Source organism: Corvus kubaryi, unplaced genomic scaffold, assembly GCF_017639235.1.
Source record: "Corvus kubaryi isolate FWS band 111438036 unplaced genomic scaffold, C.kubaryi_AGA036_p1.0 65082, whole genome shotgun sequence".
NCBI classification, from domain to species: domain Eukaryota; kingdom Metazoa; phylum Chordata; class Aves; order Passeriformes; family Corvidae; genus Corvus; species Corvus kubaryi.
Window position 1 is genome coordinate 1 of NW_024581753.1, and position 26202 is coordinate 26202.

General features: G+C 48.8%; 1 long non-coding RNA gene across 2 annotated transcripts; it reads left to right on the forward strand.

Annotated features, from left to right (window-relative positions):
• The first annotated feature begins 1117 nt into the window (after positions 1 to 1117).
• LOC121673000 lies at positions 1118 to 25838 on the forward strand. Of its 2 annotated transcripts, none has more exons than XR_006019099.1 (5): positions 1118 to 1250; positions 10610 to 10690; positions 20403 to 20675; positions 21023 to 21286; positions 22739 to 25838. It is a non-coding gene; the product is annotated as an uncharacterized LOC121673000 (long non-coding RNA). The 2 variants fall into 2 exon arrangements; XR_006019100.1 differs by having other exon boundaries at positions 21023 to 21143.
• The last annotated feature ends 364 nt before the right edge of the window (positions 25839 to 26202 follow it).

Here is a 26202-nt window from a genome sequence, read left to right on the forward strand (position 1 = left end):
GCCAGAAGTTTTACCTGCAGAGTCCCAGCAGTGCTGTCTCCATCAGCGTGTGTGGTTTTAAGGACTGACTGACCTATTGCATGTGTGTGCAGTAAAAAAGTAGGAACATTCCCGAAGCAACTGAAATGAGAGCACCGAGATGGCCTGATAAGGCGTGGATGTTAATTATTAATTTGAATTTATTGCCCTCTGTTAGCACCTCGTTGTCACAGTGCACAAGATTGTCTTTATTGTGCTGGAAGCTGTATTAATGATGAAATAATGCTCGTTGCTCACTTCCCCGTCTGCCTTCTCCATTCCCCCCCCCAAAAAAAGCTGGAGGAAAGCAAATGTCTTCCTTTTAAAAATGGGAAATTAAGCTACAAAGAAGTGATGTACATGAGAGCGTGCAGGGAGGCTGGGGGGATTTTCATTTTCATCAGTTTGTAGAGAACTTGGGAAAAAAAAATGAGTTGTGTTGCTGGGAAAAGTCATGCAGTAAAATTAATTATGAAATGAGTAGAGTTGATTTTTTTTTTTTTCCATGGGAAAGGAACCTGTTTTTGAGCTGAAATGGGAGCTGTGTATGACTGAGAATAAGTAATTGGTTTAGCCTCAGAAAATAGACGTTTATAAGTGGAGAAAGCAGGGAGTTGGAGATGTTCTGGTTTGCTGTCGGTTTCCAGTTGAGTCCTTGAGCTTTTCAGTAATTTGAAGTGAGAGGACACAGGTCTGCCTGGGCTGTGCTGTCCTCAAAGCTCATCCTGGAGAACAGGAGGCTCAGGGGGGACCTTGTGGCTCTGCACAACTCCCTGACAGGAGGGGGCAGCCAGGGGGGAAGTGGGGCTCCAGTCCCAGGAAACTGTGACAGGATGAAGGGAAGCAGCATCAAGCTGTGCCAGGAGAGGGTCAGGTTGGACATCAGGAGGAATTTCTTCATGGAAAGGGTGGTCAGGCATTGGAAGGGGCTGCCCAGGGAGGTGGTGGAGTGCCCATGCCTGGAGGTGTCCAAGGATCTCCTGGACATGGCACTCAGTGCTCTGGGCTGGGTGACAAGGTGGGTGTTGGTCACAGGCTTGATTTGATGATCTTGGAGGTCTTTTCTGACCAAAATGATTCTGGCATTGTGTGGTCACTGCAGGCTGAATTGCAGCTGAGGTCCAGCAGACCACTGATGGTCAGTGAACACCATGAAGCATCTCCCTCTTTCCATTCAGGAATCACACGTCTCCGATAATCCCTGCAGGCACCAACCAGTCTGAGATGTCGAGGTAAGCCCAGAGATTAAAGGGATTTGTAGTTGTTATCCCACTCGTTGTACATTTTTTGTACAGCATCACTGGCCACTTCCTCGTTCCGCTCGTGTTGCATTAAAAACTCCGACGGTGTTATTTGATCTGTCCAGCAGGAGTAGGGGACGGGTTTTATACAGCCTGTGCCTTTTGGCATCTCTCATTCCTTAGGCTCTTGCAAACACAGGCTTAAAAGTCCTGCTGCCTTGGAAACTGGGCGCCATCATTTTTCAAAAAAGGCTTTTATTACGAGCTTAAGAGGTGACTGGTGAGCTTACAAAGGGGGTAAAATGTGAAACTGGAGGGTCTTGTTCCTCTCAACGTGGGTCCCTGGCAAGGAGCTTAGTGCACCTGTCTGTTACTGAGCAGGGCTTAAGGAAAGCAAGCAACGTAATGGGAATAACGTCCTGCCTTTGCAACTTATATTTGAAAGCACTTCCAGAGGTCTGGACTGCCCCTCGAGGCACAGGGTGGAAGGTGGGGTGGGTTTTTCGTGAGTGTTGCAGGCCCAGAGAGATGCAAAGGGAGAGGCTGTGGGTCAGGGCTTCCTCTGTCCATGGTGAGCTGAGGCTTTGGGCCACCTCTTGGGAGTCCAGGATTGTGTTTGCTGTGTGGGGACAGAATGGGTGTGAGAGCCTGGGATGTAGGGTGGGATGTGCTCTGTGAGGCTGGGCAATCACCAGCTGTGTGAAGCTTAACAAAGTGCTGCATTCTGCAGCTGGGATGGGGCAGCCTTGGGTGCATGGGCACAGTGGGGAATGAGAGGCTGGAGAGCAGCAGGGACATGGGGATCCTGGTCAGTGGCCAGTTGGATCCGAGTCAGCAGTGCCCTGGAGCCAGGAGGGACATCCCTGTCCCGGGGGATCAGGCCCAGCATGGCCAGCCAGGCCCGGGAGGGGATTGTCCTGCTCTGCTCTGGGCTGGGCTGGCCTCACCTCAAGTGCTGGGGCAGTTTTAGATAAGAAAGATCTAAAGCTGTCAGAGAGCATCCAAAGGAGGGACAGAAGATGGTGAAGGGGCTGTACAAGGAGCAGCTGAGGGTACTTGGCTTGTTCAGCCTGGAGGACACTGAGGTCAGACCTCACCGGGGTCTGCAGCTTCCTCTGAAGGGGCTCTGGGGCACAGGGTGGGATTGTTGGGGTGTCCTGTGCAGGGCCAGGAGCTGGGCCTGATGATCCTTGTGGGTTCCTCTCATCCTGAAGGGCTCAACAGAGGAGCTCTCCCACAAGGGCCCGTGGCTGTGACAGCACTTACAGCAGGAGAGCTGTCCCCAAATGGGGACCTGGTTGACACTGAGTTGCACAGCAAACCTCTGAGTCTGGAAAGTGAGAAGCAGGACCTTGTGGTGGACAAGACTGGGGATTTGTTGCTCAGGGCTTTACAGAATCCCAGAATGGTTTGGGTTGGAAGGGAGCTTAAAGATCATCCCATTCCACCCACTATCCTAGGTTGCTCCAAGCTTCATCCAACCTGATCTTGGACACTTCCAGGGATGGGGCAGCCACAGCTTTTCTGAGCACCCTATGCCGGGGACTCCCCACCCTAATTCCTTCCCAATATCCCATCTAACCCTGCCCTCTTTCGGTTTAAAACCATTCCCCCTTGTCCTGGCACTCCAGGCCCTTGTCCAAAGTCCCTCTCTAGATCTCTTGGAGCCTCTTTAGGGCTCTGAGGTCTCCCTGGAACTTTCTCTTCTCCAGATAAACACCCCCAGCTCTTGCAGCACACCTTAGCAGGAGAGGTGCTCCCTCCCTCTGACCATGACTTCCTTGCAGATGGGTCTTTGGTTTTCCTTCAGGCTTGGATAGAAGTGAGTAAAGGAGCTCTGGGTGGCTCTTTGCAAACCTCGGGGACTTGGGTCAGCCATGTGGCCTCTGTGCTGGCTTCCAGCTCACGGTGACACCCAGGAGGGGTGCACTGACCACTTCATTTAGCCTTGTGACCAGTGGTGGGGCTATTTTTTCCAGTTAACACTGACTCCTGGATCTCCAGGAGGTTTGCTGCTGACTTCCAGGCTAAGTGAAGGGGATTTGTCAGCACTCAGGTCTGTTAGGCTTTGATATAACAGCGTGTTCATCAGGCCCGAGCGTGGTACATGGCGGAGGAGGATTGCAGCAGAATTAGAAGGTATAAAGTTCAAATCTAATTTGAAGAATTTTCCCTCTATCACTTAAATGTGGGAAATGTTCCTGTGGCTTTAGGGATAAAATGTCACACTTCATAAGGAGCATGCGTTTTAAATCTCAGCCAGATATTAAGTGCCGTGTGCCGCACTCCACTTCCCTCTTTGTTAAAAAGCAAAACCCCAAATCATCTCTCCTGAAAGAGTGTTGTTTGATAAAATTAAAGCTTTCCAAAGAAGCTGGTTCAAATAGTGCCAGCTCTGTATCATTATGGCACAACAGGGAGCATATTGATTTTATTCTGCATTGACAACAGTTCGTCAGTGCTCAGCTATTTAATTCTAGAGGATGCTGTTCCTAGAGATGCCTACAGCACCAAGGGAGCAGTCAATACAGACTGGCAACACTCGCCAGATGTTTTTTGGGTGAGAAAGAAACAGAAAAAGGCATCAGACTCGGGATTCTGGCAATTATCCAAGTAATTTGTAAGCAGACTTTGGTTGGCTTGAATGTTTGGCTTCAGCTCAGGAGTTTTTAATAAATTCACACAAACCCTCTGTCAAGCTTTAGTCACTTACAGGGGCAAAGTTCGCTTCTATATCATCCTGCAACCCAAATATTGGAAATAAGTAGCATTTCTTGTGAAGATATATTCAGTATGGCCTGTGGAATGGCACTTCTAGACAGACTCTTTTCAGTTCTGCTAAGATACACAGATCCTCTGACCACTTCCTCACTTTACAGGCTCACCATCAGCAATCTGAAGTGTTTTATGTGCTTTTCTCATGATTTTGATGGCAAAATGACAAAGTTTGGCTGTTAATACCGGTTCTGTGTGCACATGAATCACTGAAAGCTTCAAGAAATTCTCATGCAAACACTACACAGCCTCAGCTGCTGTCTGCTCCCTCCAGCTGCAGTGGGATTTTAGCTGACCCAAGTCCCCTTGTCTCATGCTGTGGCCAATAGGAGCTTTGGTGGGACCAGCTGGAGAGCCCCGGGTTGATGAGAAATCAGACCAGCGACTCATAACTTGCCTTCCATGGCCCAAAGGGGAGGAAGATGCCGGTCTCTGTTTATTCCTGTGCTGTCTGATGGTCTTTCTGCTGATGAAAAAAGAGCTGTGAGGTGTTACCATGAATTTACAGGGCAGCAGTCCGGGCTTCAGCCATCCTACTCAATGCACAAGGCACGGAGGCTGCTGGAAAGTCCTTTGCACTCCAACTGGTGTCTCTGAGCATGACCAGGGTGCAGAAGACCACGAGTCAGGGGCAGTGGAAGCAGCTCAACCCTTCAGAAGTTCAAGTCTGCATCAGGAAGATCCCCTTCTAGACCTGACCGAAGGGAAGCGTTTGAGCTCTGGGACTTGAAGTGTTTAAAGCCAGAACTGAGAGTGACTCAGGGCTGGAGGAGAAGGGGATGTTTGCCATCTGCTTTAGCAGTTCATTCCCCAGAAAAGGAGGAGGAATTCATCTGCCATTCGTGCACGTAGGCAGTTGTTTCATTGTGTTTTGTTCTGTTTTCCCTCCCACTCTCCAGTAAAACACCTGTTGAGTTAATCCTCTTTGACTCAGCTCAAAAGCAAGGAAGTCAAACTCCATGAGAGGCTGGGCAGCTCACTCAGCTCTCATTTCCCCAGCTTTCTGAGAGGGGGGCTCTAACTGGGGTGTTCTGAAGGCTTCCAGAAGTGAAACTATTAAAGCAGGGAAGAGAGGACATGAGGTGAGGGAATACTTAATTTTCCTGGACATAAAGATGACTTGAGGCACAAAATGTTCATCTGGAAGGCAGAGATACCTTGGAGCTTCCCGAGTTGCTCTTAAGGATGGTGAGAAACATTTTGGAGGTTTCATTGTGGTGCATCTTCAATGAATTTGAATGAATTTGATTAAAAAAAAAAAAAAAAATCTTGTTACTAAATGGGATGTGTCCTGCTTTGTTTAAAACTTAAAAGTTGAAAGCAAGCAGAGCAAAATGTCATGAGAAAGAAACCCCAAAATTCTGTAGGGGGCCACAAGCCATCAGCAGCTGAAATTTGGTGGCAACCTTTGGTTTCTGCAGATGTGTTTGGGGCACTGTGCAAAGGAAGAAGCTCCTTCAGAGGGGCTCCTCTATGTCTTCTCCAAGTTCTAGAAGAGCCTCTTGCTCTGCTGGCTCTCAGGATCAACCTAAAGTGCTGAGGATGAGGAATTTCCCTGATCCCCCCCCCCCAATAATCTCTGTGAGTTTAGGTTCTGGGAACATTATTTCCAGCGTGTGGTGACTCAGTTTCCCTCTGGGGTGTCCCAGAATGAGTCAGGTTTAACTGACACGGTGGCATCGATGAAGCAAACCCAGCAGGCAGTGCCCTGATCATTAATTAACTGCAGGCAGAGCCGAGGGGTTAATGAGATCCCACCCAGAGCTGAAGGGACAATACGAGCACAGCGCCTGCCACGTTGCACGTGCGTCACTCCTGCGTGGAAATGAGTGAGAAACCTCTCACTTCTTTTTTCCTCCTCCCGGTTCAACTTCTCGTGCTATAAATAAACAGCCCAGTGTGAGAAAAAAAAAAAAAAAGAATGACAAGGGGCTGCAGCTTTTTAGGTGCCTGTGGCAGGATGTTTTCCTGCTTATCCTGTTTCTTGTAAACACAGCGATGACTTTTGTGGCCCAGATGTAGAGGCAGCCCTGCTTCATTGTTCGAACACCTGCCAGCTTTTCAAATGGACCCAGCGCAGCCCATTGATAAAAATTCAGATTCAGAAACCTGCAGCACCAGGCTGAGCTCCTGTAGATAGCTCCCAAAAAAAAAATCCTTGAGGATCCAACATCCGCCCTGTTGAGGTTTTTTTTTTTTTCCTCTATTATATTTGATTGGGAGGGGAAGGGAAGCTTAAGATTTTTTTTTTCCCTTGCTCTTGTTCTCACAATAGCAATAAAAACAATACTCCTTGGCTTGGAGGTGGTAAACTGTGAGAAATAACAACAATAGCTCACTTTGTGGTCGTGCAGCCAAATTTATGAATGGAACTGGTGGGTGCAATTTAATTTCCAGGCCTGGCTCTGCTTTTGGTGTGATGGAATGAAATAAAAAGGCCAGAGAAGGAACAGCTCATAACTGCTGCGGGGTTGTCACTGGGAATAAGCACAGGGAAAGGTTTGGTCTGAGTTGGAGAAGGGCTTTTTTCTGCTTCCTGCATCGCAAAGTATGAAACAGGTGAATTTGCTCAGTTAAACAGTGGCTTTGCAGCGTTTTCTTTATTTGACACCAGTGTGTGGTGGTGGGACACCTTTGAGGCAGCAGTTCCAGCTCTCCCCAGGTTGGCTACGTGGGGTAAGTGAAGCAGGTGGGCCCTTGCTGGGATGATAGGCCTGCTTCGTGAGGTGCACAACAATGCCACCAGGTCTGGGAGGAGGAAGGGGGTAAAGTTTAGAGAAGAAAAAGCACCGAGGACACTTGGTTTTGCTGATAAAGCACAGATCTTTGCCTGAGTGTTTCTTTGGATGGGACTTGAGGGCTAAAACCTGCTTTTTGGGGAGGGCTCTTTGTGCCTGGAGAGGGAGGGTAGAGTGGAGGTGTTTGGGCAGGGCTATTTGTGTTTTAGCAGCCTCTTCTCACCCAGGAGATTGGTTCTGCGCAGTGCTCAGAGCAGGATTTTTCTTGTGTTGAGGTCTCTTGCGTCCTTCCCCACTCCTCACGTGTCCCGCACCTGTGCGTTTGGCTGCACAAGCAGAGGGGACGTGCTGGGTTTGTTTCCTGCTGCTTGGAGCAGGGATTTGGAGCAGATGGGCCTGTGAGGATCCCTTCCAGCCTAAATGACTGTACACTCATCCTGCCAAGAGAGGCAGATGCCAACAGTGAGTCCTCCCAAAGGCCCGCGACGGGTCAAAGGCTTTCTCCCCCTCCCACCTCTGAAAATGAGATGTGGGACTCTGAAGGAAGCAGTCCAGCCCCAAAATAATCCTTCTGCCTGAGACAGGTGAAACCAGGTGGCCAGGCCTGCGTGTGCTGTGGCCAGATGTGGCCAGCCCCAGATGCTGTGCAGAGAGGAGGACAGGGTTTGAAGGATTCCTTGCTCGGAGTGTCCCTGGGGTGTCCCAGGAGAGGGATGAAGCCGTGGAGAGACCCCTCAGCAGCCCATTCTCTGGCTCTCCCTCCTTGGTGGGGACCTGTGGAGGGAAGCACCTAAGGATAAACATTCCTACAAACCTCGCTCTGCATCTGCCTTTCATTAAGGCCCCCCCAAAGCTGCAGAGCAGCGCGTGGATGTCAGCGTGCAAGCGGAGCGCATCCCGGGGCTGCGGAGCTGCCGTGTGCCGGGATCTGGCTGCCACCTCATAGGCACTGTGGGCACGAGCCAGCTCCTGCTGGATCATGGGACACAGGAGAGCCTCCCAGCAGCCAGCGCCCGGGAGAAATTTGGCTCTTAAATCCAATTATATTTGCAGACTGAGCTCTTTTGTCCTCCCTGCTGTCAATGCGTGTGCAGCCTTTGCTTTTTACCCCCGTTTTTTTGGTCGCTTTGGACTTGTTAATGGCCATGTTTAAAAGCAGGAGGGCAAGGAGTTGGAAGGTGCTTCACGTCCTCAGCCATGCTCTTTGCGAGGGGAATGCCTGCTTGCTGATGTCATCTCGTGTGGCTCAATGTCAGAACTCTGCTAGAAAAGCTGTGCTAACCACACGAAATGCTCACAGGAATTTTTCTAGCGTGCACGGGGAGGTGTCCTTGATGACCTTTCACGGTAATTACAGCAGTTAGGAGATGTTTGCCCCTGGCAAACTTGTCTCTAAGGTCCTCAGCGTTGTGCTCTTAGTTGTTTTGGATTTCCCCTTCCACGTTCTTCTGGAAAATAGCAGCGTGGCCTCTAATGTCTTACTTTTCCCCTACAATCTCTCAGTCGCTGTTGGGAGGCAGTGAAAGCTGCTGGGGATTTTCACAAACAACCCGAATATGGGTGTAAGGAAGCATTTCAATTTCCTATTTATGGTGTGCTTTTAAACTCCGACTTCCAGAAACCCTTCTTTTCCCAAGAAAAACCCAGACAATCAGACTAATGTTTCTTTTAAAACGCGTGAAAGATGAAGGATGAGGCGTCGAGTTTCCTTTCAAGCAACTCTGAGCGAAACCGAAGCCTTTTTGAAGTGGTTTACTGCAATTGTAGTTTGCTTTGCTTCCTGCTCCCGCTTTGGGCACACCTCCCGGCTCGTTGTGTGTGGCTACAGGCGCTGGGGGGAAGTTGGAAGGCCAACAAAAGGCAAGGGGGCTCTAAAATCTTATTTCTTTTTCTTTTTAGAGTGCTGCCAACGAGACGTTGCGTTTTATTCCTTCCTACCATGGAGGCACAATATCTCCCCCAGCATCGGCACCGATGGAGGCAGGGAGGGGTAGGGATGGAATGGGAATAGATTTCATGCTGGATGAGTCTCCAGTTAGAAGTCCAGACTGTGGGCAGGGTAAAAAAAGCTTTGTTTAGTCTGCAGTCAGTAGTTTTAACAGGAGCCCCGGGCCCAGAGCTGGGAAGTTGGGTGTCCTCTGCTCAGGCTGATGTGATTTACAGTGTTGGGATCTGACTATGGGATTGACAGAGCCAAAGCAGAGGGAGAAGTGTGCTGGAGAGCTTGTCTCAGTGCCAAAGGGTGGGAAGCAAGGGTAGAGTTGCTCCTTCCCTGCGCCAGGTCCATCTTTCCTGCCGCCGTCTGCAATATCTGGACTGTTTGCCACCCCAGAATTGTGCTGGCAGAGCTGTCTGAGGGACCTTGGGATGCACTGGGTGAGGATGAAGGAAGATTAAGATGGCTTTGATGCTGCTGGATGGTCGGGATGCCGTGAGCGATGAAGGTTAAGGACATTCCTGCCCAGGTCCGGCTGCCTCCACGAGAGTGGGAAGCACCTCCTGAGCCCCTCCTGGCCTAATTCCTTCAGTAAATAGGATGTTGTCAGAGCAGGACTCCACCAGCTTGGTGAAAAGCTGGGACTTGCAGCCAGGCTGTGGCTTTGTACCGCCACGGTCTTGCCAGTTCCTCCAGCAGTGTAAAAACCATTGCTTTTGGTGCCTGCTGTACTCCATCAATTTACACCACTGGAGGAGCTGAATGCCTGAATTTTCTTGGCTCTGTTTCAGAGCAATATCTGTTCTCCTTGCTTGATCAACATACCTGTTAATTACATTAAGGTAATCTGAGCCCAGGCTCTTGCAAAAACCTCCTCCTGCCGCTGAAGGTGGTGGAAACCCTCCCTGAAGTGAGCGACGAAGCAGCACATGTGGGATCAGAGGGTGGCTGGGGGATCTGGGCACATCCAAGCCCTGGAAAACACCCTGGATGGTGAAGATGTGTCAGCTGTCTGATATCCTGGTGGTTTTGGTGTCACATTGGCCTCACATCCCTGTGCAGCTCCAAATCCAGAGGTTGGCAAAGAGCACGCAGTCTCTAGGAGATGCAGCTGGCATTGCTGAAAAAGCCTGGAAAACTGGATAGCAGCCTTTCCCTTTTACTCGTGCCTGGCCCGGGGACGAGCAGGATGTAAGCGCGTACTTAAATTTCAGCATATGCTTAAGTGTTGTCCTGAACGGGGACCCTCTTGAGCTTTAGCTGAAGTGCTGTTCTGAACCAGGGCCAGCACACTGTGGCAGTCACCTCTTGTTGCCTGTAGCCCACTGTGTTTGTGCTCAGTGCAGCTCTCTGGCTGTTTACTACAAGGAGAAAATCACTTTATTTACTTGCAGCTCGCTCAGTAACTGAGAGCAGGCAGGTTGGGAGAGTCTCACATCAGCTGGGAGCGAGACATCTGACCTTGTCTCTTGTCTGTCTTGTTTCTGTGATCCTAATTCTGCTCTAAATTAATTCTTTTGTTTAGCTGCTGGGGGGTTTTTTTTCCTCCTTTTTGTTTTCGCATGAATGCTTGTCTCTATATTTAGGTCTGCCGGGGCGGGATGTTATGAATAATTGTTGATTGATATTATTAAACACTAACACGCTTGGCTGTGTTGCACTAATGATGGGGCTTTGGGGATATGCAAATCAATTAATTGCAGTAATTGCTGTAATAGCTGTTTTGGAGGAGGCTGTTGAAGAGCCCTTGGGAGAGCGGACAAAGACGGAGACGTTTGGAAGCGCAGAGGAGAAGGGGTGCTCGAGTGTCATTGGACAGGGCTCCTTCGAGTTGCCAACTTGGGAAGTTGGGTTTGTTTTGCTCTCCAAAACCCACTCACACCAAATCCTCTCTTGCTTAGTTTCAGAGTTACCCCTGTGTGGCTTCTTCTGGACTTCTCTGCTGCTGCTGAAGCTCATGAATGAGACAGAGCCTTTCCCAGGTAATCTCTTGCCTTAGAAATTTAGGAGACCTCCCTGGAAAACACCCGAGGGGGGAAAAAAACATCATCAAGGCTAAACCTCCGTGTCACCTCGCACTCAACAGCTTTGGTTTGTCAGCTGATTCTCATTCACGTCAAAGCTCTTTCTCCCCTTCTGTGGCAGCATCACGGGGCCTCACAGTGGGCGCAAAGGGACGTGAGGTGCCTCAGGAGCCACGGTGGGAAGGCTGTGAAGGGAATGGGATTTCGGGTATTGTGAGGATGGGGAGGAAAAAGTCTCTTCTGGCTTCTTCCCCATGCTATATGTGCTCTGCCTGCCTTTGTGTATTATTGTATATTCTTTTGTCTGGCTTTCCGTATGCAACGTGCCTCAGTCTCCGTGCTCCGGGGCGGGCGTTCAATGTGGTGCACAGATGGTGCTCCCAGAAATCCCGTTATTTGCTAATGGGATTTTGTGCTAAGCATTTCCACTGTTCTTTTCAAAAGTCTGCGTGTTTGTGTCAATATGCCCAGACCCCCATCTTGCCGAGACCTCCTCTCCCATGCAGCTGAGAACACGACTTCATTTTTTTATTTGCCTGGCTTTTTAATCCCTGGGAAGGATGTCAGGACAGCTTCTGTGGGAGGCAATGGTTGCAGGACCCAGGCAGCTCTGAGATCACCTTGCACAGTGAAGGAGGATAATTGGGGTTGGAAGGGACCTCTGGAGATCCTCCAGTCCAACCCCCCTGGGTCACCTGGAGCAGGTGACACAGGAACGCATCCAGGTGTGTCTGGATGTCTCCAGAGAACTCCACCACCACCACCACCACCCTGGGCAGCTCTGCCACATGTCACAACCCTGCCAGGTGGCCTGGCCAGGCCCATTGGGGCACTCCAACGTGCCCTGGTCACCTTGCTGGTGGCCCTGCCGTCACATTTTGCACTGAGAGGTACTTACCTATTCAGCAGCTTCCCCCGGGGTCCTGCAACATTTCAGTAATGCAGTGTTCAGCTATTATGCAGCCGTTCCCAGCTATTATGCAGCAATTCCCCTCTGTGCCCTCCATTCTCCAAGCAGTGCTCGAAATCAGGATATAAATAGCAAAAGCCTGGAATATGTTGCTTTTATTACCAGAGGCCTTTCAGAATAGGTTAGATGCATGCCTGACGGGGATAATACAGTGCTGACTCTTCCAACGGGGCACAGAGCTGGACTAGGTGACCTCCTGAGGTCTCTTCCAACCCTCATTTTTCCATCCCTGCGTGACATTCCCTGCTAGTGGGTAAGTGGAGCTTTGTTTTGCGTCACGCTGGCTGGAGCGGGGTCAGGGGTGTGTGTCAGGAAGTTCCCTGTCTGTCTGCATGCCCATGCACGCGTCATCCTGCGAAATGCTCTTCTCCTGGATGCTTCTCAGGCTCCTCTGCCACGGGAAGGTGAGTCAGAGCAAGGCAGAGGTTCTCCTGGAGCTGGCCAAGGGCTCCAGGTGGTTCCTCTGAAGCCTCATCACAGGCATGGTTCCCAAAGTCCGGGCAGCCCAAGGCAGGAAAACTGCCAAGGACTGTTCCTATTGTGGTACAGGGCCACGGAGATGGTGAATTGGGGATCAGGAGCTGACAATGGCTCGCTGACCAGGCAGAGAGAACCAGCTGTGGGATATTGCTATGTGCAGACAGAGGATTGACCCTTAGAGCCCCACTGTGCTTCTCTAAAAGGGGGTCTGAGACTCAGGAAACCCTCCTCTTCAGCTCTGTGTCTGTGCCAGATTCCAGCTCTGGGCTGGGGAGCTGTGCTGACAAAGTAACACTTGTGGTCACCTCCACAGCACCTGGATCTGTCTCCGAGTTTTGTTTGGACCATCGCTGCACCTCTTGAGCATCTGGCTGGCATGGTGTCAGTCCATCTGCAGTGATTGTGACTGCTTTGTCCCAAATTTACGAGCTGTGGGGGATTGTGGAATACTGCCCTCTGTGTCTCAGAGCCCTCCTCAGCAGCAGAGGTCAGGAAATAACATTCCTTAGGTCTGCAAAAGATGGCAGAGGACACTTCTCTTCAGCAGTGCCCCGCTGTGATCCCATGTCTCTGCAGGGAAAACAGCTCTTCCGAGGTGTTGGCTTTCCGTGCCCATCAAGAAATACCTCTTTGCCTCTCAGCTGTTTTTGCAGCCTCTCAGCTTTGCTGATTTTATCACCCTTCTGATAAGGGCGATTAGATCTGATTTGTTTGAATTGCAGCCCGGCTGCTTTCAGCTTTCACAGACACAACACGGTGCTGCGCTGGGTTGGAGCAGGGAAGTGAGGAGGGAGAGCCTTTCTCCCCCTCTGATAATAGTTAGCAGATGTGATACCATTAGCAGGTCAAGGATCTGAAATCGCCCAGCAGCAGGAAAAACGCTGTGCTCGGCTGGCACTCGAAAGCTGTGCAGGGAAGGATGTGGCAAAGGCTGAATCATCCCGTGCTCAGCAGCAGCTCAGAGCACTGCTCTGCAAGGTTTCACAAGCCGTGGCGTATTTAAGCAGTCCTGGTTTGGTGGTTTGGCCCCAGGAGCTGTTCTTTAGGTCTGGAATCCACAATTGGTGATGTCTTATTAAAAATTAAGGCTGCCCATGGCTCGTTTACTGCCTGGAAGCCGTGTGCAGTCAGTTTGTCAGTGTGTCTTGTTTTTCTGGCGGTGTGATGTCCCATTTTTTCCCCTTTTTAGAGGCTCCTGGGCTACCAGAAAGACTTTTTCCCCCTGAACCAGGTTTTGTGCCCTGCTGTGAGCCGCACCATGATGCACACAATATTAAAACCTGGCTTTCTGTGTTATCAGGAGCATTTTTTTTTTCCCCCCTAAAGCCCTTGCAGTAGCTTTCCAGGGTAGTTCAAAAAATCTGGGACAGGTCAGACAGATGACTGTGCCCTTGTGGCTTTGTCCTTTGATGTAGGGGCTGAAAATCTGAAAGAGGCACAATTCAGATGTGGGTTTGGTGCTGCTTTGGGCTCTGGGAGGAGCCTGAGTTCTGCCCGCAGGTGCATCTTTTCTGCAGAGCTCAGCCAGGAGCATCTTGAGTCTTGCTCTCCTCACCCCTCTGCCCTCCAATCTCCTCTCCCCAGTGATTTAAATCATAGTAGCAGATTCTTGTAGGATTGCTCTTTAGAAAAAGGCTGTGCCTTAACTTTGGTGGGTGGTCTCAGTGAGAGCAATATGTTTTAAAAGCCATTCCTGGACTCCAAACAGCCCTTGGAAAAGGAGTGTCCCATGTTTCTGACTGAAGTTGGTCATCAGATAGTAAATGGTCACTTCTAGCATGAGGGCAGAGAGCTGCAGGAGTTGTAAGGAGAGGAATGGGTGTGCTTACAGCATGCCAACAAAAACCAAAATATCTGGAAATACTGGGATGAGTCTTAAGGAGTTGCTCTGGGAGAAAGGTGAGTGAGTTGCATCTCTAAAGGTTTCCATGGGGAGGATGTGGCAGCTTCAGCTTAACGTGGAAGTGTGTGTTGGGAAGGAAAAGCTCAGCCTGGGCTTTGCTGCAGTGGGTGGTGGTTATGTGATCCACTGGTGGCCTCATGGCAAAAATCCTGTCCATTTCTCTTTCCTCTGCTTTTTTATTCCTTTTCCCTCTTCCCCTCACCTCCAGCAAGGTGTCCTCTAGGTTAGGTTTAGGGTGAGAGAAGGGAAGTCCATGTATTCAACTTAATGAGTGGTTTCAGTGCATGCAGTGTGAATGCAAAGCAGGGGGGGGACACGAGTGTGCATAGGTGTGTCCGGAGAGACTATAAATAAATACCATATATTGCACTCTAGTTTGCTTTTCTCTTATGCTGGTGGCGCACTTTCTAGCCCCACAGGTGGCAAACCCTTCCAGGTGATATTTGCCCATGTTGAGAGCACCTGTGAACTCTTCTGCCACTGTTCTTTGCTGCCCAATGGCCATGGGAAGAAAACCGCAACGCTCGCAGTGCGCCTGCTCTCTCCCACCTCCCCCCTACATCTCCTTCCCCAGCTGATTTGACCAGGTCATTCCCCAGCTTTGATTCTTTCCTCTTATTGAAAGACCTCCCGTGGCTGCATTGTCTGGAGAGCTCTGGTGGAGGCTTCAGAGCTGTACTTCCACCTCAGTAGAGAACAGGCTCTCATTAACAACCCTCGGCGAGGGTGAATATTGCTGCTGCCTTCAAAGGAGGCACGGAGGTGCCGGGCCAGCTCCTGGCCCCCAGTTGGATGGAGCTCTGCCGAAGGCATCAGCAAGATCAAAGCATCAGCTGGGGAGAACAGAAGGGATGCAGGTATTGCTCCACGAGGCAGGAGCTGCCGTGGCTGTGTGGTTCCTGGAGACACGAGGTGTGAGTGGTGATGGTACTGATGCAAGTGCAGCAGGCCCGACTCTTGGGAGGGTTTCCATGCACATGCTGCTGTCAGCACTGACTGCTGGTTATCCTGAAGTTCTCCTAGGACTGCCCATGCCAGTGGCAGCTGCACCATCTGCACAAGGAATGCACCCTCAGTTGCTGCCAAGTGAAACCACGCTGAGGCTCAGGAGTCAAAGCCTTCGTCCCCCTCCCGATCTCTTCCTCTCTGAACACCTCTGCCAGGCCCTCTGTCTCTTCCCTCAGAGTTGCACCTCAGTGGATGAGCTCCAGATGGTTGGGTGGAACCTTGCCAAGCACAGGGGGCTATCAGCCGTGCTAGGGATGACTGTAGGCTTCCTGCTGGGAAGTGTGTAGAGATCTGCTGGCTTCTTATTTTAGGCCCCTAAAAAAGCACTCTCCGAACTACTTTTGGCTTTTCCTTTAGCCTAATGAGTTCCTCTCCCTTTTCCAAAAAGTCTGAGGCCAGTCAATCTTAAACTCTCCACAGCATCTCTTCGTCTGATTCCCCTTGTCTGGAAGTGTATCCAAGGAGTGCGGTGGCGTGGAGGTAGGTTGGACCTGGGCCATCCTTTGGCTCTTGCCACGAGTGCATAAACTTTTATCTTTTCAATGTTACCATTAAGGAAAGTTCAAAAAAAAAAAAAAAAGGAAAGGAAACTAAACCACAAACAACTGCATTAAAATAATAATCAGAGCCTCATGGAAGCGCACAAAACCCCAGCAAACCCTCTGTGCTTTGAAACTTGAATCTTATCTCCCCCTGTCAAGGTTAATTGTCGCTGGGTTCAAACCATGGACAAGCTTTCATTAAGGCTGGAGATGGGAGCCATGGCTGGGCCGGGTGCGTTGGAGCAGAGTTGAATTTGGTCCAGTGTGTTAAGGAGGGAGTCACATCTGTAGCTACACATTTTCCTTAAAGTCATCGGGTTTAAATCTGCTCTTTAGTGTTTCTGGAATGTCTTCTCCCAGGGTTATAACCTGTGGAGCTGTTTTAAAGGTGGTCACTTAATTTCTTTCCGTATAACTTTATTTCTTTCCATATCATCTGGAAGACTGGACTATTGCAGTGTGATCAGATCTGGAGAGCTCAGGAAGAACTGATAAAAGTTCCCCTATATAAAGACCCTTCTGGTTTATGTGGTGGGGAGCAAATAATCTGTCCTGGGAAGCAAATCCTCCTCATTTCTCAGTTAATCAACCTACCAAGAGCCAAACACTGCTGGTTCTCTCTTTTTTTGGACTGCTGCAGAGTTGCTATTGCAGCCCAACCTGCATGTTCAGGATCCCAGCTCTTCTAAGTTGTGGTTTTTGCTCCTGCAGCTCATGTTTTTCTAAAGGGATGCTTGGCAGAGGTGGGCATCAAGAGCATTAACAATGAAAAAAACACATCACAGCACTAAAAATACATCAATGAAAAAGAGCGAGTACTGGAAATAGTTTTGTACCTCATTGAACTAGAAAATATAAATATACACCTATTAAAGGACAGTCTCCCCCTACCCCCCACAGAGTCATGGCTAGATTAATTTGGGAGACAGACTTTCAAATGCAAATATGTTGGGATTATGGTTCTGCTTGGGTAAATCACAGAAACTGTTCAATGCCTCAATCTGCTCAACCTTGAGAGGATTGTCTTCACCTCTGTTTCCTGGGATGCTGAAGCAAAGAAGAGGCTGAGGAGATATTGGATGAAAAGAAAATGAAGTTAGTTTCTCACTTTCAGCCATTTTTATGAGGTGGGTGAGAGAGTTGCTTGTGCCAGTGCTGGGATCTTTCCCGGCGTTTGTGTTTGAACAAGCAATAGGGAAAACAAGCTTGTTTCGGAAAGAACAGTGGTGGTTTGTTGTTGTTAGGGCTTTTTTTCTCAATTTTCATGACTTTTATCAGAACTTTTCAAATTTCTAATACCAAGCAAAACTCATTGATTCCTCTCCAAACTCCTTTCTCTCAACTTTGTAAAGCATCTCTGAAAGTGGTGATTTTGTAGGGCTAAGCCTCGGGTGGTTTCTGGGTTCTCTTGGTACAAAGCAGGGGAGCTGTGGAGCTCTGGGAAGTGCAGCCACTGACTGCTAATGCCTTGAAGGAGCCTGTGTCCCAGAAAAAGAGTCCAAGTGCTGCAGGATTGGCTGGGCAGGATTCCTCCTTGGCTGTTTTGACACAAGGACCCCTCAGACACGGCTAACGGGATGTGGCCAGCCGTGACTTGACATGATTGCTTAGCATTCCATCCCCACCTTTCCCCCAGCCCGCTTCTTTCCTGTGGCTTGTTTTCATTTCCTTGCTAATTCAAGCATGTCTGATGTTAGCAGGAGGAATTTTTGTGTGGTGCATAGGTCAGGGAGAGCTGACTGGGACTGGATTTTACAGGTGACGTTCATGTGTAAGAGGTGGGGGAGCAGGACAACAGAAAGGTCACGGAGATGGGAGCCATGAGAATTGCTGCTGTGCTTGGTGGGGAAGCCTGAGAAGGGCAATGCAGTGGTGGAAATGAGGTTAAAACCCTTGTAAATGGGTTCAGTCCGTGGGGATTTGTGCTGCTTTCTGCTGTTGGAGACACAGGAGCACCTGCTCCCTCTCTGTGGTCACCAGCCCCTGGCCAGCACAGAAATGCTGGTGATAAGCAGATGTCCCTTGCTGGCATGTGGAAAGAAGAGTCTGCTTTCCTTGGGAATGCTTTCCCCAAAAACTGCTGCAGCCCTTTAGTGGGGCTCAGCCCATTCCCTGTTTGCTGTGGCTGACAGAAACCAGACCCCTCACTTTTGTGTGGACTTTATCCACCAGCAACCAGCTGGTGCTGGTATTTGATATCAGCTGGGAAAGCCATCAGGAAGCTTTGATTGTTCTTTTTTCCTTTCTTTTTTTTAAAAATTTCCATCACCTTCTGAGGCTCACTCCCCACTCTCTGCTTGGTCTGTGGTGTTCACCCACTTCCACGTGCCCCAGCAGGGACCCACACGGTGCCAAGCTGTAGGAACATGCCTGATGTTCCTCACCTTGGGCAATCTGAACTTGGCAGCATTTCTATCAAACTGAACAAAAAAGCTCTGGAATAGGCATTTTTTTCCCCATTCTAATGCATTTCCATGCCTGAAAGTGGCTACATGTACAGTTTATTAAAAGCAATCCTTAGAAAGCTACAAGCTGTAGCTTTTAAATTTCTTGTGTGTTTGTTTTCATGAAAAAGGAAAAACAAATCCCATGTTTTCTTCATTAATGGATGGCATTTACTTTAAGTACAGCCGAAATCTGATTTTGAGCTTCAAACTAAGTACATCTCCATTTATTAAAACCCTAAGTGCCTCCATTTCCAGGTTTTTTCACGGTACATTTAGGCTCCGTGTCGGGGACTCAAGGCTGAGCAGCTTGAGCTCTGATCCAGCAGGAAGGGATCTAACAGTGGGTCTGACTTTGGGGCTGCATTAAAGGCTGGTGCCATGGAGGGGTGTAAAAAGCCTTTCATGTGGCCACAGGAGGACTCTTCAGAGGCCAGCCTGTGTGGAGGAAAATCTGGGAGCGAGGCAAAGACAGGGATCCAGCCTGTTAGAGGCACCAGATAAGGTTTCACTTCTGGGGGCTGGTTCCTGTGCTCTAAAGCAAACAAAGCCTCGGGTTTGACTTTGCTCGTTTGGTTTTACCTTTTCTGGAAATGTGTTGCTTTATCAAGCAGCGCTGGGAGCCTCCAAAATCTTGCTTTGCAAGGGGACACTTGAACAAGTTCTGAGAGATTTCTGTGTCAAATGCAGTCAGCTGAGGAAGGACCCTCTTACCACCAGTGTCTCCAGTTTACTACCGGTCTGAGTGATGGAGTTTGAAGGAGAGGTGGCACTTACCACCAGTTGTGCTTCCTAAGCTTTGTATCCAGCTCAGTGTGACCATGAGCCTCGCAGGCACCATCACTAACAGATAACTGTCCCCTCCTGGAATCAGGTGGAGCCTTTGGACTTGCCTTTGATTTTGTCAAGTGAGTACTGAAAAGCTTTCCCTCCTCTCCAGAGGTGTTTAATTCCCAAGGATCTCACGCTGAGATGGGTTAATAGCAACCGTGAAAATAATAGCAACTGTGAAAATCTGTGCCCTTAGCACCTGGTGCTGGATTAAGGTGGGTGCCCCATTTTTAGAAGAGAGGAAAGCAATTGCAAAAGCTGGCGCAGGCTCTGGCACACCCTTTTGCAGTATTCTAGTGCTGGTCTCATATTAACTAGAACTGGAAATAAGAGAGCCAAGAGTTAGTCCAGCAAGGGATGAAACCACCCCAGCCAAAAGCTCCAGAAGGCACTGACATCTTCCTGCCATTCCCAGTGTTCAAAATGTCCACAAAACTTCTGTGGGCTTTGGAAAAGCATGTTAGGAAACGAGGGGACATTGCAGGTGATGGTCCTGAGGAGCTCTGCCCTCAGCTTTCCTCCCTGCAGCCATCTTCCCCTCCTGGAATAATGAGGGCTGTTCCTAAATAAATCACATTCAATTCCATACCTTCTTCCCAGGCAAAACCACCCCGGAGTGATAGGCATTAGCATAAGCAAAGCTAATTCCCTAACTTATCTCCAGCGTGCCGTATAATTGATTTCATCAAATAAAATCTGCCTAATAAAGCTCTGGAAGTGAAGGGAAAGCTACAACTTAATTGTAGTTCAGCCACGAATCAATTCCTCATCTTCTATCTTGTTTTCTGACCATTCCTGTGTGTTGGTGAGGGCCAGAAAAAAATGGAAAATTTACAAATATTTCTATCCTCTGGATCACTGACATTTCATATCCAGACTGAAAATGAAAGGAAGGTTTGCAGATTGGATCAGCCACAGTCAGGAAATGTCTGGGTCAAAATGTCCAGCAGTGAAGAGCTTTACCCTTCCAAAAAGCAAAATATGAATTTTATGTGTAAATTTGTGCTTTAGTTCATCCTGTTGCTTCCCCTGAACACAGAGTTATGAAGAAAGGGATTAAGGCTAACTTATTTTGTAGTATCTTCATGTCAGAGACACAATAAAAATGTAAAGCACAGTAAGAAGTTACAATCTCAGTCCTTGTTTGCTGAGTGAAGGTGTTTAGGAAATATTTTGGGTAAAACCTCTGCAGTGAAATCCTGCAATGATTCACGCTGAAAGATACTCAGCTTTTCTTTGTTTTCAGTTTGGAATAAGTGTCATATCCAGGAGGGAAAAAAGGAAGGATTGGACCACATTTATCCCACATTTCCTGGGATGCCTGTGTAGCTGGAGGAGTGGTGGATGATCTGGGTGAGCAGGTGCTGCAAATGCATAAATTGCCTGTGAAAATAAATGTTGTAGGAGTCCAGCCCAGCCAAAACGCAAGATGTAGGGTTTGTTTTTTTTTTCCTCAAGATGGAACTGTTTCTCTTTTGGGTGCTCATTTTAGGAATGTCTTGGATCTCTCCAGTGAGAATGTCAGCTGCAACTTTTGAAAGCTTCCGTTCTTCACCTTGTCTCAATTTGTTGTTGCTTTTCATAAGCTGAGAAAACACAGGAGATGTTTTGGCCGTGTAAGAAGCCTTAAGCTCTTCAGAGGAAGATGCTGAGGGGAGTGGTGAAGTGACAACTCCTGTCTCCTCTCCTTAATCTTGTCAGCCTTGGGATTTCAACATGGGCTGCTGGAATGGGAGCATCATCTTGATTTAGAGTTCTTATCCAGGTGGGTTGAACGTGCCAGAGGCAGCAGCCTGGCTTCAGCAGGGATTATTTAAAGCAGTCATAACATGGCAGGCTTTTTATTTTGAAGAGGCCCCATGTTTGTCTTCCAGCTGAGAGGCTGCAGAGATCAGGGAGGGTCAGGAATGGATGGAGGAGGAAAAAGGAGCGTGCTATCCAGAGCCTTGCATTTCCCTCGTCCACCATCCATGCAGAGCTGGGCTTCACCAGAGATACCTCTCCTTGCTTTCTGTGTTTGCACAGCTGGGTTTGAAGCACGCTCTTGTAGCACATACATTCAGAACAAATATAATCCCTCTCCATCCTCCCCATGGTATTCCTTGTGTGCAGGATCAGCTTGCAGCCCGTGCCTCGAATCCTGTGAGACGCTGGAGCCACCCTGAGAAACACTGCCTTGAAACACACCCTTCCCCAGGCCAGCCACCAGGACACTGGGAATGGCGACTGGAAGGTACCTTCAGCCAGGCTGTGGATCCTGAGAGAGGTTTCAGTCTGTGGGGAGGAACAGCAAGGTGTGACAGGGCTGGCTTTGTGCAGCTCATTACGCTCCCGTCGCCGATTTCTAAACGGAGTCCTGGCGCTGAGACAGAGCAGGTTTGCTTTTACTAAAAACAGAGGGGTGGGTTTTTTATTTTTCTTGTACCAAAGTATGTAACTTTAGATGGCCATCTCTGTGCCTGGTCACCTCTGAGATTATTTTTTTTTCCCCCCACTGACATTCACCTTGATAAGCTACAAAGAGGCAAAAACTGCAGTGGCTTGCTGTGTCTTGACTAGTATCTTGCTTTGATAGAAATCCTCAGGGTAAAAAAAACCCACCTTGTGCAGCGAAAGCAAAGGCTGAAGTGGCTTTCATGAGGCAGGCTTAGTTCCCCTGGAGGACTGACATCCCCATTTTTGAGGCCTAATTGCATGAAGTCTCCTGTGATAATTTCTTAGACAGCGATGAAAAGCAGCTGGAGCCAGCCTCTGGCATTGAGGGGTACGAGCCCAGCGGGTCAGAGCGGTGTCTTGATAGGGCAACAAAGAGATCCAAAGCCTTGGACAACAGTGATCCTGTCGGATGTGGTTAAAGCCTTTGTTCATCCATTGCTAACACAGATCCCTGGGGGGGATCAATATTAAAATGCTTCCCTGGAAGGTGTGCTTCCTGTGCAACTTGGGACAATATTGTGATGATAAAGGAGTGCTTTTGTATGAAGCGATTGTTGGTTTGGAGCAGAGGCAGTGTTTGTAAGAGTCCTCAGTCTGACACGGGGCTGGTGACAGCAGCCTGGCCACACAGGGCGATGGCAAGGACCCATCAGCAGCACCTGCCTTTGTGTGGAGGGACCACAAACCAGGCTCCCTGCAGCAGCAGCCTGAGGGTTTTGTGTTCCTGGCTCCCCTTTTTCACTCTATATTGCAGGATCAGGCGAGGCTGTGCTTGCTCCCTGCGTGTTATCCCACTTCCAGCATTCCCCTTCCTTGCTTTCCCAGCCATACAATGTCCCAGCCCCCGGGCTCAGCTCGTAGCATGTGTGGGGTATTGATTTCTGTTCCACTGAACGATAGCCTTCAAAGGATGGCTGGCCATAATGAGCTGGGCAGCTGCCAATAGCTCCGTGTCACCAGCAGCTTGTGACTCTCTGTGTGTCAAAGCTCTGCTGCCCCTCAGTACTTCAGATGGCTTTTGTGTCTGTAAGAGCAGACACAATGTCTCAGCTTCTTGGGGTGCGCCTACATCTTCTGAACCCTTTTTGAAGCTATTTCTGCATTTGATTTGGCAGCCTAAAGCCCACAGAAGGAAAGAACATAGGTTTGGAGGCATGCAACCCCTGCGTTTAACTTGGACATCACAGCCCCCTCATAAACCCTAAGGAACAAGCCCTTTTGAAAGCCCTCTGCAGTATTGATTTATCATTTTCTGCAGCATCAGCATCACTTTGGAGAACAAGGGGCCTTGGAATGTAACTGTGCGTTGTTTCTGTAGGTATCTGAAGTGCCTCGTGGGAGTGCATGATCGCTCAAGATGCTTCATAATTTACTCCTTCTCATGTTTTTCAGCTGCGCTATGAAACATTTCTGAATATCCAGGAATGAGGGTCCCTACAGATGGCATTGACATGCACCAGGCTCACATGAAAACCCTCGCATCACCTGCAGGAAGGAGAAAAGGAAGGTAGGAATGAGGCTCAGAATTTCCTCAACCTATGTGGCAGGTTTGAAGCTCCTGAAAAGGTTTTAAACATGGTAATTTTGCTTCTTGAATCCTCTTCCTGGGATGCCCCACTCTGACTCTCAATAGTGTTGTTTCTGTTGAAGTACCTGATGGGCTGGTTGATGTTGAGCTGGTAGCATCAGGTCCTAAAGGATTCCAAAAGCAGCTGTCCCAAAGTGTGAAGTTTCACTTGTAACTCGGAGAAGACCTCAATGACCAAATGTATGCAAGGGATTACAAGCCTCACTTGCCTCTTGCTGGTGAGAGCAGGCTTATGTCATCCCAGATATTTTTTGAGAGTAAATAAATGGCTTTGTTTTACATTATTTGAGAGAAGCCCAACAGGAAATTTGCTCTGTTGACTTCAGTGACCTCGAAAACACGCGTAGCCATTTAATCTGGCTCATTCGAGTTCTGTGTGGATTTGTCATGGGGATGTAAACGCTGGTTGAAATCTTACGAAGATAAGTTTTTCTTGAGTGGGAAGGCCAAGAGACTGCAGTTCATTGAGTAAACATAGAGAAATAGTCTTTATTTCTGGCTCCATGTTGGGATTTCTAGCTCACTGCTCCTCCAGGCTGAATGCCAGCGAATCCTTGAAGGTAAGGCAGGGGGAAGTGATCCTTTGACAAAACAAGTCTTGAGGGGTTGAGATACCATCAGCATATCCCTGTCTGCTTAAATTAGCTGATGCAGAACTAATGGTGGGCGTATGAGTCAGGGTATAAATACCAGTCCCTGCTGAATGTTGATCTCTGGAGCACAGGAATTGTTTGTGGCGTGTTGACCTGCCCTGAACTCCTGGGCAGTCCCAGGAGTTATTGATAGTTGCAGCCCAAACGCAGTGAGCAGCACCTTTTGCTCTGTGCAAACACACTGTGAAGACCAATTCTGAGTCCCAGAACCGCCCTCCATCCATCCTTGGTTTGCTCTGACTTCCCAGCATGTCCAAGGCACAAGGAGTTGTTCTGGAGCGACCGGTCATGGGCACCAGATGTTGGCCCTACCATGGCTGGCCATCCCTGCTACCCAAACACCTGTCTGTGTTAATCAGTGCTTCATGCCCAAATCCTGAAGGATGAACTAAAATGTCTTCATGGACTGGGAAAGCCCCGAAAGTGTGTGTAATGTCTGTTTTGCAAGACCAATCATCATGTGTGGGCCTCTTGCTCAACAGTGAACTGCTTGGTGAAGGTCTTGCAGAGAGACTGGAAGTGCCTTTTGCCCTCTCCTTCATCCATCTGGCCATTCATAGCTTGCTGGGGGATCCAGAGGATGTAGAGGGACTGGCAGAAGTGGCAGCTGGCCTGGTGGCAATCCTGCTGTCTCCTGGTTCCCTGTAATAATCCATAAATTACCCTCCCTCGCTTCTGGAGCCAGCGGTGGGCGTGTGCTGATTACAGCGCTGTGCTTGACTCATCACTGCAGCTTGGCTTCAAAACCAAATGTATCCTTTTCTTTTTCGTGTCAAGAACATGATTAAGTCCTCCTGTTTCTGTGCAAGAGCCTGGAGCAGCTGCCTCCGTTCTCCTCTAGCTGGACTGCGTTTCTCAGGATACAGGAGGGATGCCAAGGAAGCAATGTCTCTCCTGGGAGAGGGTTGGATGAATCATGTTAAGGGAGCTCCAGCAGAAAGTTTCACCCCCAAAGGGTGGGGAACAGCAGCTGATCTAGACCAAATGATGACTTAACCTTGAAAATTAAGACGTCGTTCCTTCAATTTTTGTCCTGCTGGAAAACTGAAAATATTTCCATGACAATATTTCCATGAAACCCAACTTTTTTTTTCAGCAGACAACTTTTCTTCTGCCCAAAGCCTGCCTGTTGGAATACTCCCCACCAGCTCTACTGGTGGGCTGGGAATTTTCCAGGACTAGCCTGAAGTTTCAATCAAGGCGTTGTTTGGGGTTTTTTGGTTTGTTTATTTGTTTGCTTTTAAGGCAGCCAAGCAAAACAGCTGCTGGCAAGAACTTTGGTACCTGATTCATCCTTATAAAATTCTCTGTAAAGTGAGAAGGCATGTGCTGTTTAAACTGCATTTCCACTGCTACTCCCAAGGAAGAGTTAATAAAGGACTTAGAGGTGTTTGTTTCATTTTGGGTGCCTAATCGGTTCTCAATTTGTTTCAGATGAGCCATGTTAAATTTATCCCATGACCCTGTAATTACAATCTGTCTTTCAATCCCTTAAATAGCCACTCTTGTCTTTTCAAGCATTATTTTGGTTCACCTTCCTGGCGTCCAGTTTTAAGTAAATATTTTAAGCTCCGAGGAGCTTAAAGTTCTCTGCTTTCTGCTCTCCTGGCTTCCTTGAGGACAGCAAGGGCTTCACTGATTTCCGCTGATGGACTTCAGATCAGTTCCACATTTCTTTCTGGCCTTTCATTCTGGTGGAGAGCAACTTTTTGGTTGTTTAGAGAGTGGAAAGGAGCCTCAGGGACTCTCCTTTTTCTCTTTGACAGTGGAAAGCAGGCATTTTCTTTATCTTTTGTGCCTTGGTGCAGCTGAAAGGTGCTGGAGCAGACCCTGGAAAGGGAAGGTCCTGCAGAAGGAGGAGAGGATGGGCCCGTCCTTCCTGGAAAGGGTGGAGCAGGGTGGCCTCTGGCTCTTCAGGACGTCATGGAACACCACCCAGCCGATCCTGGGGATGACTTCAGACTGGCTTGAGGATGGAACACCACCAAGGAATGACATTTTAACTTGGGTTTTTAAAGTTCTAGGCAGAGTGTCTGCTCTGGGTCTGGTTGGTAACAAGCTCCTAACTTTGGCTTTCACTGCTTGGCCACGGGTTTCTTTGTGTGCTTTGAAATGTGACTATCCATGAGGGAGTACTGGAGTTTTTCCCACCTCCTTCTCCTTAGTGACCTCTCTTTCCTGCATTTCTTGTGCTCCTTCAGGCTTTATTGCACTGGTGAGGAAAGATGGAGTTAAAATAGTCACAGCTTTTCATTGAAGACTTTGCTGCATTAAAAAGAGCTGATTAACTCCCTCTCCATCAAGCTTTTGATATTAAAATCAACATATCTCCCTCTTTTCCAACTGGTTTTATTGGTGTGAGCTGCGCAGAAAGGACTGTGACTGCAATGCACTTGGCCCCATGAGCAGAGAAGGGGCAGGTCATGGATAAAGACTGGGCAGAGTCTTCTCCTCACTGGGACCTCTCCTGAGGCTGGAAAATCTCCAGGGTTGGTTTTGCTCATGTTTTTGCTGTTCTAAGTGGAACTGACTTTTAAAAAGGAGTGTTAAGATGGTCCTGCAAACATGGAGGGGTTGAGAAGTTCAGCTACTGTGATGATGGGTATTTTTTGGGA